The following is a 16,030-nucleotide window of genomic DNA, read 5'->3' as shown; positions in this document are numbered from 1 at the left end:
TTCAAAGAAAAATATCCCCCGTGTAGCCTGTACCAGACTGTCGGGGCAAGTGCTGTTAGCGAGCACCTATGAAGGCCGTCACGGCACACGAGGGGGTGGGTGGCCAGCTACCACGGTCGGCTGCCTTTGTCTCCACAATGCTGATGTTTACGCACCGCGCCAGATACTCATTAAAAGCTGCCCAGGGTTCTTCGTCCGTGCGTGACTGTGTGTATGACAGTGCAACTTAGGCGTCTATGCGACTGTTAAGACTACGTGTGTAACATGATGGTGTGTGTGGGGGGGGGGGTGTAATGTGCGTGTGTGTGGGGGGGGGGGGGTGCAACAGTTAGCGCCCTGCGCTACCAACCCGGCGACCCGCGTTCGATGCCCGTTCATGGCCACCAACACCAGTGACGATTATCTGAACTGGTTCTGGGCCTCCCCTAGGTCGACTAGGCCTAAAACGAGTACCTGGTGCGGTGTGTAAACATCGCCACTGGGGACACAAAGGCGGCCGGGCGTGGTGTTGGCCATCCACCCCGTCGTGTGCCGTGCCGGCCTTCATGGGTGCTACTCGCTAACAGCACTTGCCCCAACAAGCTGTTCAGGCTATACGGGAGATCTTTGTCTTTGTTTTGTGCAACCGTCTTCGTCGCGTGTCTATGCGAAATTGTGTTGGGACTGTGACTGTGTGTGTGATGTGCGTGCGTGGCACGGAGCGCAACTATGCCAATGCAATGCGTTACTCGGCGACACGTGCTGCACACAGGCAGAAGCGCATCTTGAGACCGTACAATGACAAAGATCCCCCGTTTAGGACTTAGCATACTGTTGGGGCAAGTGCTATGGGCGAGCATCCTTATGCAGACCGCCATGGCACACGCGCACAAGGGGGTTGTGTAGTTGACACCACGCCCGGCCGCCTTTGTCTCTCCACCTACGGGAGGTCCAGCGCCGGTACATATATTCGTCACACATGTTGGCCGCGAGCGGGAATCAAACACTCTTGGACTACTAAGGGTCACCGGGTTCCTAGGGCAGTGCAATAGCCTCTGCGCCACACACCCGGAGAGACGTACAAAGACAAAGGATGCCCCGTATAGCCTTAGCAGTCTGTCGGGGCAATTGCTGTTAGCGAGCACCTATGAAGGCCGGCACACGGCACACGAAGGGGTGAGTGGTCAACACCACGCCCAACCGCCATTGTCTCCCCAGTAGCGATGTTTACACACCGCACCAGGTACTCGTTTGAGGCTGAGTCGACCTACGCATGTGCACACATCCTATAAACAAACATGTACGTATGTAGTGACATCGCGGGATGTCATCGTGCTATGCCGGCCCGAGAGCGGCACGGCGTGCGATGTCACGACATCGCTGACACCATTATGATGTGGGTGTAGTACCGGCCCTAGAGGGGCTCGGTGAGCGCTGGTTGATAGCGCTAGCTGGCACCAAGCTTGTCGTGCAGTGCCAGCCCTACAGGATAGGGTGTAGGTGTGCCGGGGTTACTAAAGACCATGGCACTCTGGTTGAGGGGGGAGGCCGAGACACCCCTCGCCTTCCATAGCGAACTATTGGCGCGAGCAAAGGCTGCCTTCGCGAAGATGGACCACGATGGAGTCGATTCGCTAGTCCTTGAGAGATTGTTGACGTTGGCAAAGGACCTCAACATCATCCTGCCGGCTGTCGGCAAAGACGACTTGTCTTCTCTCAAGGTTGCAAGATGCATCCAGGCGCACCTGCTCTTGCAACAGCATAAGGGGTTGTTGGTCGTGAGGTGCGGGATACACCCGAAGATGTGGAACCCGTCCAAGCCTGCGCTTCCACTCAAAGCGGAGGCTGGCGGGGGGATGGCATGGTGCGATGAGATGAACAACCGTGCGAGCACATGCGTCGCCCACGCTTCGCGAGGGAAACAGCATTGGCGGTCGCATCGAATACAAAGCCGCAACCGGTTTCTGATGAAAAATGGATGGATAAACTTTGTTCTGAAAATGCGGAATTGCCCGAGTCCCAGAGGGGGGAGTTTTGGCCGCTTTTGTGTTTAGCAAGGGCAAATTTGACATTGGCCGCACTACGCTTTTGAGTAAACACATCGATACGGGTGACGCCGCTCCCATCCGGCAGAACCCCTACAGGCTGAGCACTACGGAAAAGGAACACGTACGGCTGGCGGTCGATGAAATGTTGGCCGCCGATATCATCTCGCCATCCACCAACCTTTGGAGAACCCCGATTGTTCTTGTTAAAAATCAGGATGGTAGTTTGCGCTTGTGTTGACTTCCGTAAGCTTCACAAGATCTCTGTGGCTGACGCGTACCCTCTCCCTTGGATGGACGATTCCCTGGATGCTCTAGCGGGAGCATGCTATTTTTCGACTCATGACCTCCTTTCCAGGTTTTGGCAGTTGCCGCTAGATGAATCCTCTAAGCCCAAGACAGCCTTTCGTACACCGCAAGGCTTATTTGAATTCAATCGGCTTCCGATGGGTCTTCATTCCGCGCCGGCTACATTCCAGCAATTGATGGATCTGGTTCTAGCTGGCCTCCAGTGGGACTTGTGCCAGATATCTCTACGATGTTATTGTTTCTAGCCGTACGTTTTAAGAACATCTTGAACGGTTACGTGCTGTCTTTCTTAAAATGCGTGTGGCAAACCTCAAATTTAAACCGCAGAAGTGTCACCTGCTCCAAAAATCTGTTCATTATCTTGGTCAGATAGTCAGTAAATCAGGGATAGCGACGAACCCGGACTAAACCGCATGTGTTCGTACTTGGCCGACCCCCACATCGGTGGGGAAGGTGCGGAGTTTCATAGGATTTGCGCCCTATTACCGCCGTTTTGTCGCCGGTTTCGTCACTATCGCCAAACCTCTCCATGCCTTGACAGCAAAAGGTCAGAAGTTCCATTGGGGGGAGGAGCGGGCCGCATTTGTTGCGCTCCGAGATGGCTTGGTGAATTCCCCTCCCCTTCGCTACCCCGACTTTTCCTTGCCGTTCGTTCTTGATAGAGATGCTAGTAACACCGGAATTGGTGCTGTTCTGTCTCAAGTTGTCAATAGCGTCGAGAGTGTTGTCACATACGGAAGCAGAGTGCTGTCTCCGGCTGAACAACGGTACTGTGTCACACGCCGGGAACTTTTGGCTATTGTTTTTTTTATGCAACATTATCGCCCCTATATATATGGCAGACGCTTTGAGGTGCATTCTGCCCATGCAGCGCTACAGTACGCGCTACGTATTGAGCAGCCATCTGGTCAACTTTCACGTTGGTTGGACGTCCTCCAGGACTATTCGAGTACTGTTTCCTATCACAAAGGTTCCCGACACACGAACGCGGATGCCCTGTTGCACTTACCAACGAGCGACGGGTGCGTGTGTTTCTCGGGCTCGGGCCATTGTAAAACGCCTACCAAGGACTCGCCCCCTCCCCTTGCAGCGTCGGCTGGGGTTGAAAACTCTGAGGTAGTCGATGGTCCTGTGGTGCGTGACGCCGTCATTGGCTTGGACCATGTGGAATGGGGGCGCCTCCAGGTTGAGGATGCTTCCCTGCTTCAGTTACGACGCCGTGTCAAGGAGGTTGATGGGGGTGGGGATCGACGGGGTGTAGCCTCTGTCATCCTCAGAGATGCATTGCTCATGCATTGGGATGGAGAGTTGCGCCGTGACAACATTGTTGTGCACACTGCCCTATGGGGTAAAGTCATCTGGGTGGTGCACGAGTGACTGTTGCACCTGGGGATGCATAAGACGCTAGCCACATCTTCTTGGTTCTTTCGGTAAAGTCACGTAGAAGGGAAGCAATAAAATAATAAAAATAAAACATAATAAAATAATTCTCACGACGTTTCGGCCACAACGCAAGCAGCCGTCCTCAGGTGAAGAATGAGACATTACCAAGCTAGGAGCTAATATATACGCTGCGTTGGAGGTGCAAGAGCACCTTAACAAAAAGAATGTGCATATGAAGAGGAATTTAGCATATTCATGGGAAATGCGTAGGAGGTGGGTGGGGGGGGTTTCATAGTCATATTATGCCCATGCATTATGCAGGATCAACAGCGCCAAGGGGGGGTGCAGTAGCATTAACAAAGGAAAAGAATGTTAATAGTATGTAGCTGCAGTTACTAAACAACAACGTAGAAAACTAATGTATAAACTACATAAAAAACTAAAGTATAAACTGCATAGCACCATCAGTATACTTACTATACTCTACAATAAGCTGAGTTACTAACAACAAGTAATACATTACAATTCTACGTCGTAAAAAATTATATAATATGCTTCCATCTAAACTTTATTCGCTTACATCACACGAGCATACACCGTACTATATACTGCCATAGATAAACCCAACATTAGATTATATACTGTATTGCTATAAACCACCCTATACCTTATACATTTTAATATAACACTATGTATTATTCTACTCACCCTAATGTGTATCACACTGCTATATGTTTACTATACAATTACGATACTATATATTACTTTGTACATTGTATTAAGCATATAAATGTTATACTATTTGTTATTATACGCTGTACCATTGACCGTCGTATCAATGGGTGAGTCGTGGGGGGGAAACTTGCAGCGGTGCAAAGAATCCATTCCCTGCGGAGAATACAATCTAATGTTGGGTTTATCTATGGCAGTATATAGTACGGTGTATGCTCGTGTGATGTAAGAGAATAAAGTTTAGATGGAAGCATATTATATATATTTTTTACGACGTAGAATTGTAATGTATTACTTGTTGTTAGTAACTCAGCTTATTGTAGAGTATAGTAAGTATACTGATGGTGCTATGCAGTTTATACTTTAGTTTTTTATGTAGTTTATACTTTAGTTTTCTACGTTGTTGTTTAGTAACTGCAGCTACATACTATTAACATTCTTTTCCTTTGTTAATGCTACTGCACCCCCCCTTGGTGCTGTTGATCCTGCATAATGCATGGGCATAATATGACTATGAAAGCCCCCCCCACCCACCTCCTACGCATTTCCCATGAATATGCTAAATTCCTCTTCATATGCACATTCTTTTTGTTAAGGCGCTCTTGCACCTCCAACGCAGCGTATATATTAGCTCCTAGCTTGGTAATGTCTCATTCTTCACCTGAGGACGGCTGCTTGCGTTGTGGCCGAAACGTCGTGAGAATTATTTTATTTTATTATGTTTTATTTTTATTATTTTATTGCTTCCCTTCTACGTGACTTTACCGAAAGAACCAAGAAGATGGATCCCTGCAGTCACGAAAGCTTTAAATCGAAACGCTAGCCACACTTAAGCTCGACTTCTTCTGGCCTGACATGGCGGAAGATGTTTTAAATTTATTAAAAGGGTGTGTGCAGTGCGCGGCGGAAACCCCCGCTAAAACTCTGTTGTCCACCATTACAATCCATTCAGGTCTCCCGCATAAACGAGCTGGTCACTCTTGATATCCTTGGTCCATTTCACACTACCACTCGTGGGAATAAGTATTTGCTAGTGGGTGTCGAGTATTTTTCACGCTGACCGATGGCTTGGTTTCTCCCCAACCAGTCGGCGGCGGCCATCACCGAGGCATTACTCGATGGCTATGTGATGGACAAGGGTACCCCTGAGCGTCTTCTGACCGATCAGGGCAAAAACATTCATTCTAAATTACTGCGGGAGGTGTGCAAATTGCTGGGAACAAAGAAAGTACGTACATCACCATACAACCCCCAGGCGAATGGAATGGTGGAGCGGCTGCACAGGACTCTGACCTCCATGCTGAGCCATCAGGTCAGCGAGTCCCAGCTTGACTGGGATTTGAATGTCCTGGCTGCCTATAGAATGTCCCCTCGCGCATCCACCGGCTACTCACCATTTTTTTTATGTACAGAAGAGAACACTACCCCCCGATTGATGTCCAATTACGATCCGCGCCAAATAAGGCTGAATCTAAAATTTCTGACTCTAGGCGCTTAACCCTTCAGAAGCTTTCGGAAGCGCAAGAGGCTTCCAGGGAAAATTCCAATTCGCGCCAATTGGCAAATGAGCGGCCGAGGGGTTACCGTCTTTCTGCACATGAGTGGGTTCCAGGTGATAGAGCCTGGCTGCACTTTCTACAGGTACCGGTGGGTACTTCACCCAAATTGTTTAAACCCTGGAGGGAGCCGGTTGATGTGATTCGGGTCGTTCGGCCCCAGTGTGTTCAGATGCGCTTGGGTCGGCGGAGTTGGTTTGTACATCCCTTGCGCCTCAAGCCTTTCATCGGACGTCGTAAATTCACCCCATCTCCACTACGCAGGGGCCGAGTGTCAGATGTGACCGGCGAGCTGAGGTGTGTACCCGCTGAGGTTGGTCCTCAGGGGAGTCAGGTGATCCCGTCCTCAGGTGCCGCGTGTTTAACGTCCCCGAAGCTGCCACCTGCTCCATCTCCACTAGATTCTGGAGAGGAGAGCCCGTCTGCCCAGCCGACTGCTCTTCGTGAGGAGCCGGGTTCGACGGGACATTTGCAAATTCCTCCCCTGGATGGATGCCCAGCCACAAGGACTCGATCAAAGACTCTTCAATTTTCGTGATCCCCATACACACAAGCTCCCACACCGTCAGTTGGTTGTCGCACTCGGCAGGCCGTATTGGTTATTGGCTGAACCTGCCCTTTATTGTGCTTGTGGGTGTTGTTACACGGTGAGGGTGAGAGATGCTGGTGATGGAGGGGGTCCCGAGTGTTCGCGTTTTACTACATTTTTTTTATCTCTCTTCCCTTGCTTTTGATTATTGTTGTTCTGTACTTACCTCCCCTTTCTCCGTTAGTTACTGTATATTTGTAGATAGTGTATATATTGTATAGAGGGGTTTGGGTATTTATTTGAGACACACATCGGGGTTGTTCCTTTGTTCGTTTAAAAGGGGGAGTTGACAGCCGGGATGGCTGAGTGCTACGAAGAAGGGGGGGGGGGGGTGATGTAGTGAGACTGTGCTGGGCCGGCCCTAGAGAGGCACGGCGTACGATGTAACGACATTGCGGACACCACTATGATGTGGGTGTAGTACCAGCCCTAGAGGGGCTCGGTGAGCGCTGGTTGATAGCGCGAGGTGGCACCATGCTTGCCGTGCGGTGCTAGCCCTACAGGATAGGGTGTGGGTGTGCCGGGGTTACTAAAGGCCATGGCACTCTGGTTGATACCGAGAGGATACGTGACCGGTTAAGTCTACAAAGGGGCCTCAAGTGGAGGCTCGGGGTGGTCACGTGGTCCGGGTCAGGATCCTGCTCGAGGATTCTGGAAGGTGGTCATGGCCAAGGGCGGAGGCAGCCACGCCGCAGAGAATATAAGCCGGGTCCCCCAGAGGGACCGGCGTTGTTGTTCATCTTAAAGAAGCCTTCATCAACGTCCTACGTTCTACCGAGTCTCCAACACGTGGACCTGGACCCGAGCTGCGGTCCGGTCCATTGTAGCTAGTTACGTTATAATTAGTATAGTTATCCTGGTAGTCACCACCATAGGTTGTTCTTCCCTTAAGGGGCAGTCACCCCGTGTGTTGGTGTTAAACAAATGTGTTGCCTCCAAGAGTACGTCTGCGACTCAGTTGAACTCATAACACATACATACAAGACAAAAATCCCCCCGTACAGCCTTAACAGACTGTTGGGGCAAGTGCTGTTAGCGAGCACCTATGAAGGCCAGTACGGCACACGAGGGGGTGGGTAGCTATAACACCACGCCCGGCCGCCTTTGTCTCTCTAGTGGTGATGTTTACACACCGCACCAGGTACTCATTTGAGGCTGAGTCGACCTAGAGTAGACCCAGGACCAGTAATCGTCACTGGTGTTGGCCGTGAGCGGTAATCGAACCCAGGTCGCCAGATTCGTAGCTCAACACTACCGCTCCTATACATACACACACAATGTACACACATCCATTCATACACAAACGTCATGTCCGCACGTTCATGTCTGTCCGGACCGTGTGTATCCGTGTGAACTGGGGGGTTTTGTGTGATGATGTAAGAAGCCTGTGTGTGTGGTTAGCGCAACTCTAGCTATCTGAGTTCAATTCCCGTTCACGGTTAAAAAAAAAAAAGTCTGTGACAATTATTTGAACCGGTCCTGGGCCTCTACTAGATCGACTCGATCTTAAATGAGTACCTCGTGCGGTGTGTAAACGTTAAACACTTGGGAGACAAAGGTGGGCCGGTCGTAGTGCAAGCTACCCACACCCACGTGTGCCGTGCCGTCTTGTATCGGCGCAGGCAAGCAGCACTTGCCCCAACAGTCTGTTAAAGGCCACACGGGGGTTGGTTGTCTTTGTGTAGTGTGTGTAGTCGTTGTGCCTATGTGTATACTGTGTGTCTATGAGTTTGTATATCTATTAATGTTTGTGTGTCTTTGTGTATACTATGTGTCTGTGACGCTGTGTATCTGTGGGTGTATGTGTATCTGTGCCTATGTGTATACTGTATATACACATGTCTGAGACGTGTATCTATGGGTGTGTGTGTTTATGCGTCTACTTTGTGTATGCGTGCGCGCGTGTCTGACACGCCCCTACTGTTGTAACGTTATTACCAGCCCCCTACTCGACATCTGTGAAAAAATATATTTTGAGCTTATCGGATTCCTCCAGTACATTTGAATATTCCGATTCTGTGTGCCTCTGTTGATGTGTATGCCATGTGTGTACCGTGTACATGGCTGCATTCACAACATGTGCTCTGTGTGTTCTGGAACACAGGCACGCACACACAAACACAAAGGTTCCCCTACGGCCTTAACAGACTGTTGGGGCGAATACTATTAGCTCATTTGAGGCCGAGTTGACCTCGGGGCAGGGAGGCCCAGGACCGGTTCAGATAATCGTCACTTGGTGCTGCTCTCCGCGAACGAGAATCGGAACTCGGGCCGCCAGGTTCGTAGCGCCAGCGCGCTTAACATGCACGCGCTCGGACACACACGCGCACGCGTGCGCACACACACACACGCATGCACACGCGTGCGCACACGCACAAACGCACGCACATGCGCACATACCGTAGCCCTGTCCGCTCCCACAGTGGCAGGAAACCAATCTCGCTATGAATCCGGTCTCGCGCAGGGGGAAGAGCTCTTGAGCTGTTCCGGAGAGAGATAGAGAAGGAGGGAGTTGACCATGAGAGACAGAGAGAGAGAGAGCTAACGGAGTGGAGGTTGTATGCGGGGAGAATTGGGAGACCCGGCTTCGACTGGTGAAGCGGTGTGTGCGTGAGAGAGAGAACGGGGGTGGAGAGAGAGCGGGGAGAGTGGGAGAGAGTGTGTTTGAGAAGGGCAGTGTTTGCTGCTGCTGCGGTATAAAAAAAAAGTTAAGTGTGGGTGTATGCTTACATCTCCGATACGCGGATAGTGTGTGTGTGACTGGGGAGGGGTGGTGCAGTGGGCCCCGAGCCTCCCCTAGGTCGGCTTAGCCTCAAATGAGTAGCTGGTGCGATGTGTAAAAATAATGCGACTTGGGAGACAAAGGCGGTCGGGCGTGGTGCTGGCCACTCACCCCCTCGTGTAATGTGCAAGACCTTAATATGTGCTACTCGCTCACAGCACTTGCCCAAAAAGTGTGTTAAGGATATACTGGGGACCTTTGTTTGCGGGGAGCGGTAGTGTAGTGGTTAGCGCGCTGTGCGACCAACCCGGCAACCCGAGTTCGATTATCTGAACATGTGCTGGGCCTCGGGATAGAGTCCAATGCAGTGTTTAAATATCGCCACTGGGGAGACAAAGGCGGCCCGGCGTGGTGTTGGCCCACCCACCCTCTCGCGTGCGGTCCCGGCCTTAATAGGTGCTCGCTTTCAGCACTTGCCCCAACAGTCTGTTACAAGCTATACAGGGGTTCTTTGTCTTTGTGATATGAACGCAATGCTTGAGATGCCGATGAAGATGATGACGACGATTGCATAAAAGTACTCGAGTTTGATCATCTCGTAATGATATATTTGATGATGCTAATTAATTTGCTCCTTTTGGCCGATGATGCTGATGATAAAAAAAACGAGGATGCTTAGTAGCATCATCATCATCGGTAGCAGCAGTCGCATCACTATCACCATCGTTGACAGCAGCGGTCACATCCTGCGCATGATGATGATCATAATCATGATGATCATTATTATCATCAGCAACAACAGCGATAATGCATGCATGAACAAAATGATAAAGATCATCATGAAGAGTGTGTCGTTACTGAGAGTGCTACTGCTGATATTGCCCACGCTGATGCTGATTAATATTACAATCGCGATGAACGTCACAAATCGTTAGGCGAAAAGAGTTCCCATTTAAATACTTTAATAAACTGCTTTGGAACAAGAACAACAACAACAACCGCCTCTATCACAATTCACATTAAACACACGCGCATACACTCTCAACTCTCAGCCACAGGCGCATATGGCATCAATTCCATCCCAGCTCACCCATCACGCGTCTGGGGGCGGTAAGAGAGGCGGGGGGGTACGGGGTGAGTGGGGGGGGGCTAGATAGTGTTGGGGGTGAGCGATGGCAATTGCCTAGGCATCCCTAATTAAAGGCCACCTACGGGGCGCGGGTTTAATCAGTCGAGAGGTCACGTGCACGCCAGGCAAGTGACCATTATTGAAATATTTTCCATTTATTTTCCCTCGGGAAAGCCTCAATGTTATTTATTCAGGGGGGGCTCTCTGCCAAGGCGTCGTGGAAGGGGGCGACGTTGCTGCTGCCGCTGTGATCCCAATCCAGTCATTTGATGATCATTTTACTATTGGGATGTTCGGTCAATGGCGGTTGCATAGACATGAGCACCGTTGACGACGTACGGTGCAAAATGAGTTCCGCAATCGTGGTGGGGTTTTTTGCCACGAGCGAGACAAAGGCGGCCGGACGTGGTACTGGCCACCCACCCTCTCGTGTGCCGTGGGTGCTCGCTAACAGCACTTGCTCCTACAGCTTGTCATGGCTGTACGGATATTTGTCTTTGAAGGTTCTATATGGGGGATCTTTGTCTTTTTGATTTAAAGCTTTCGTGACTGCAGGGATTCATATGCGTGGTTCTTTCGGTAAAGTCACGTAGAAGGGAAATAATACAATAATATAAATATAAAACAATAAAAATTATCACGACGTTTCGACTGCAACACAAGCAATCATCGTCAGGTGTGAAATCCACAGCAAGAAATTTTGAAAAAAGTGGCGCCATTTTTTTTTGCTGTGGATTTCACACCTGATGATGATTGCTTGTGTTGCAGTCGAAACGTAGTGAGAATTTTTCTTGTTTAATATTTATATTATTTTATTATTTCCCTTCTACGTGACTTTACCGAAAGAACCAAGACTATATTTGTCTTTGTTTGTGTTTTAGCTGGAAAAGGAACCCGTAGGGAACCCACGCATAGCAGGGAGAGAGAGAGAGAACATACAAACTCCACGCAGAAAGGCGCCCGAATCTGGAATCGAATCCAGGTGGCTTCTTGCTGCGAGGCAGCGCGAGTGCTCGAACCGCACCAGCCACAATCCTGCCGCCATCATCAGCATCATTTGCATCACCACTATCATCATAATTTTCAGCAGCAGCGCTGCCATTAGCAGCAGTAGCAACATTCATCATCAGCAATAGCAGCATTATCATTAGTAGCCAATCAGACACGGGCCCTGCCTCGATCCCGAACTCTAACCACACGAGCCAATCAGAGACGGGCCCTGCCTCGATCCCGAACGCTAACCACGCGAGCCAATAAAACACTCGCCCTGCCTCGATCCCGAACCCTAACCACGCGAGCCAATCAAACACTCGCCCTGCCTCTATCCCGAACCCTAACCACACGAGCCAATCAAATACTCGCCCTGCCTCTATCCCGAACCCGAACCACGCGAGCCAATCAAACACTCGCCCTGCCTCTATCCCGAACCCTAACCACACGAGCCAATCAAACACTCGCCCTGCCTCTATCCCGAACCCTAACCACACGAGCCAATCAGACACTCACCTTGCCTCTATCCCGAACCCTAACCACGCGAGCTAATCAGACACGAGCCCTGCCTCTATCCCGAACCCTAACCACGCGAGCTAATCATACACTCGCCCTGCCTCTATCCCGAACCCTAACCACGCGAGCTAATCAGACACTCGCCCTGCCTCTATCCCGAAGCCGAACCACGCGAGCCAATCAAACACTCGCCCTGCCTCTATCCCGAACCCGAACCACACGAGCCAACCAATCAAACACTCACCCTGCCTCTATCCCGCACGAGCCAATCAAACACTCGCCCTGCCTCTATCCCGAACCCTAACCACACGAGCCAATCAAACACTCGCCCTGCCTCTATCCCGAACCCGAACCACGCGAGCCAATAAAACACTCGCCCTGCCTCTATCCCGAACCCTAACCACACGAGCCAATCAAACACTCGCCCTGCCTCTATCCCGAACCCTAACCACACGAGCCAATCAGACACTCACCTTGCCTCTATCCGGAACCCTAACCACGCGAGCTAATCAGACACGAGCCCTGCCTCTATCCCGAACCCTAACCACGCGAGCTAATCAGACACTCGCCCTGCCTCTATCCCGAACCCTAACCACGCGAGCTAATCAGACACTCGCCCTGCCTCTATCCCGAACCCGAACCACGCGAGCCAATCAAACACTCGCCCTGCCTCTATCCCGAACCCTAACCACGCGAGCAGTGTATTAGTTCTGCATATTTGAAAACTCGTTGTTATAAATGAAGCCCAGTCGATTAATGGAGCCTCCTAATTTGCCGAAGACCACAACGCCCTGAATGTGCCCGATCTCGACGGATCTCGTTCACGAAGTAGGCCCGAGCCTGGTCCGGTGCTTGGGGTAGGCGACGTCCCACAGGTGCTTGCCAGGTGCTGTAGGCTCCGTGCTCCAGTTCTGCGAGGTGCCAGCAGAGGGCAGAACAGTTAATCAGAATATGTATTTATACTGGAGAAATCCGATAAGCTATAAAGCGCCTTTTTCACAGATGTCGAGTAGGGGCTCGTAAGGACGTTACAACAATGGGTGCGGCCCACAGATAGAGTCGGAGCCATGTGTATTGAATCCATCCTGTGCGGATCTTTGAGCGGTATCCCCTCGTATATAGCGTAGTGGGGGTTTTATTTTTTCTGTTGTCTCGGACTCCTCCAACACGAAACCAAAGACTCACGAGTGGAATCGATGGCCAAACATCCGAATAGGGACCAGACCCTCCCGACAATGAGTCTTGATACTCAGCAATCGGTACCTTCCCTGCGCGAATGCAACAGCTAACATCCCCGCGAATCGTTTAACGCATCTTTAAAAAAAAATGTTAGTTATTTTTACAACTCAACGCGTGTTCGGTACAAAGCCCCGATCACAGAACGGAGGTGGATAAAAATATGTCTGCACATTTTTGTTGTAATCTCAGGAAGCCCCCAGCACGTGGAGCGGAACGTCGGACATCATGCCGAATAGCACGGGGCAACAACCGCACAACAACACCACGCCCGAGACCTTCCCCTGCAGTGCATCGGACCGCACGGCAGGGGGAGCAGAGTGATGTACAGGATGGTCCAGATGTCCTGTGACCCCCCCCCCCTACCCCTCAATTGATTTACTGTACCTCTAATATGTTTTTTTTCCCTTTTGCTTATACATTTCTGTTTTAAGTTTGTTGCTGCTGTGGTGTTCCCACCTGATGACGGACGCTTGTGTTGCTTCCGAAACGTCGTGATTTAATTTATTTATTTTTTTGTATTTTATTTTATACCTACGTGACTTTACCGAAAGAACCATACAGTATGGATCATTGCAGTCACGAAAACTTCAGATCTATATTTCTGTTTTAAATTAAGCTTAATTATTTATTTACTTCAGGTGCCTAATACGAGTTCGTGTACTCTTGAGGAACGGATTGCCGTGAGCGTATGGGCTCAGGAAAGATCACACACCAGAACTATGAAAGATGTTCCAAAGGATTTGAAAGATTTAACAACAATGATACGTATTTAATACGGTTATGTTGCTTGCGTTATATTACACACCCATTGGGGTATACAAATTTTTTTTTACATTTTAGAGAATTAAATTGGGGGGGGGGGGGGTCACAATACATCTGGACCACGCTGTACAATATTTCAGTACAGGTGGAGATTTGTTTTTGGGTCAGGCGACGTGGGCTTGTTTGTCAATGCTTGCCAATAACCCTCCACCGCCCGTCACAGAGACTGTCCCGTTTGCAAAGCGACTGTGCTTTTCTTCAGTTGTCCGGATGAAAAGTAGGCGAAGTTTTTGCCCAATCTTGGTCAAGCTGGTTGAAAAACGTAATAAATTCACGAATGAACTTAACGAGTCACCGTGCCCCTATAGCCTCCGTGGGATGGCCAGCGCCGGCTGCTGGGGAAGGGGGCGCCGCGTAACCATGAGCGCACGGCGAGGGAATGCGGGAAGTCGCGAGCGGCGACGCGAGTGTTTATACACGAGGCAGTGTGAGTCACAGAAAGAGGGGGGCGTGTGTGTGATGGAGTGAGTGTGGGATGGGTTGTGTGTGATGGGTGTGTGTGTGTGTGATGGAGTGAGTGTGGGATGGGTTGTGTGTGATGGGTGTGTGTGTGTGATGGAGTGAGTGTGGGATGGGTTGTGTGTGATGGGTGTGTGTGTGTGATGGAGTGAGTGTGGGATGGGTTGTGTGTGATTGGTTGTGTGTGGGATGGGTTGTGTGTGATGGGTGTGTGTGTGTGATGGAGTGAGTGTGGAATGGGTTGTGTGTGATGGAGTGAGTGTGGGATGGGTTGTGTGTGATGGGTGTGTGTGTGTGATGGAGTGAGTGTGGAATGGGTTGTGTGTGATGGGTGTGTGTGTGTGATGGAGTGAGTGTGGGATGGGTTGTGTGTGATTGGTTGTGTGTGGGATGGGTTGTGTGTGATGGGTGTGTGTGTGTGATGGAGTGGGTGTGGAATGGGTTGTGTGTGATGGAGTGAGTGTGGGATGGGTTGTGTGTGATGGGTGTGTGTGTGTGTGATGGAGTGAGTGTGGAATGGGTTGTGTGTGATGGGTGTGTGTGTGTGATGGAGTGAGTGTGGGATGGGTTGTGTGTGATTGGTTGTGTGTGGGATGGGTTGTGTGTGATGGGTGTGTGTGTGTGATGGAGTGAGTGTGGAATGGGTTGTGTGTGATGGAGTGAGTGTGGGATGGGTTGTGTGTGATGGGTGTGTGTGTGTGATGGAGTGAGTGTGGAATGGGTTGTGTGTGATGGGTGTGTGTGTGTGATGGAGTGAGTGTGGGATGGGTTGTGTGTGATTGGTTGTGTGTGGGATGGGTTGTGTGTGATGGGTGTGTGTGTGTGATGGAGTGAGTGTGGGATGGGTTGTGTGTGATGGAGTGAGTGTGGGATGGGTTGTGTGTGATGGGTGTGTGTGTGTGTGATGGAGTGAGTGTGGGATGGGTTGTGTGTGATGGGTGTGTGTGTGTGATGGAGTGAGTGTGGGATGGGTTGTGTGTGATTGGTTGTGTGTGGGATGGGTTGTGTGTGATGGGTGTGTGTGTGTGTGATGGAGTGAGTGTGGGATGGGTTGTGTGTGATTGGTTGTGTGTGGGATGGGGGTGTGTGATGGGGTGTGTGTGATGGGTTGTGTGTGATGGGGTGTGTGTGATGGGTGTATGTGTGTGATGGGGTGTGTGTGATGGGGTGTGTGTGATGGGGGTGTGTGTGTGATGGGTGTGTGTGTGATGGGGTGTGTGTGTGTGTGATGGGGTGTGTGATGGGGTGTGTGTGATGGGGGTGTGTGATGTGGTGTGTGTGTGATGCGGTGTGTGTGATGGGGTGTGTGTGATGGGTTGTGTGTGATGGGGTGTGTGTGATGCGGTGTGTGTGATGGGATGTGTGTGTGTGGGATGAGGTGTGTGTGTGATAGGGTGTGTGGGGAGCGGTAGTGTAGCGGTTAGCGCGCTGCGCTATGAACCTGGCGACCCGGGTTCGATTCCCGCTCACGGCCAACACCAATGACGATTATCTGAACCGGTCCTGGGCCTCCCCTAGGTCGACTCAGCCTGAAATGAGTACCCGGTGCAGTGTGTAAAC

General features: G+C 50.7%; 1 protein-coding gene across 1 annotated transcript in view; it reads right to left on the bottom strand.

Annotated features, from left to right (window-relative positions):
- LOC133342934 (uncharacterized) overlaps positions 1 to 9,208 on the bottom strand; it is a 29,668-nt gene extending 20,460 nt beyond the window's left edge. The window contains 1 exon segment of the mRNA XM_061552332.1: positions 8,994 to 9,208. The gene's annotated coding sequence lies outside the window, so the exon portion shown is untranslated.
- Between the last annotated feature and the right edge of the window lie 6,822 nt (positions 9,209 to 16,030).

The sequence above is a fragment of the Lethenteron reissneri genome, chromosome 2 (genome assembly GCF_015708825.2).
Source record: "Lethenteron reissneri isolate LAM-NWPU_2019-01 chromosome 2, ASM1570882v1, whole genome shotgun sequence".
NCBI classification, from domain to species: Eukaryota; Metazoa; Chordata; class Hyperoartia; order Petromyzontiformes; family Petromyzontidae; genus Lethenteron; species Lethenteron reissneri.
The sequence above is the reverse complement of the archived record's forward strand: the minus strand, read 5'-3'. Positions and strand labels throughout refer to the sequence as shown.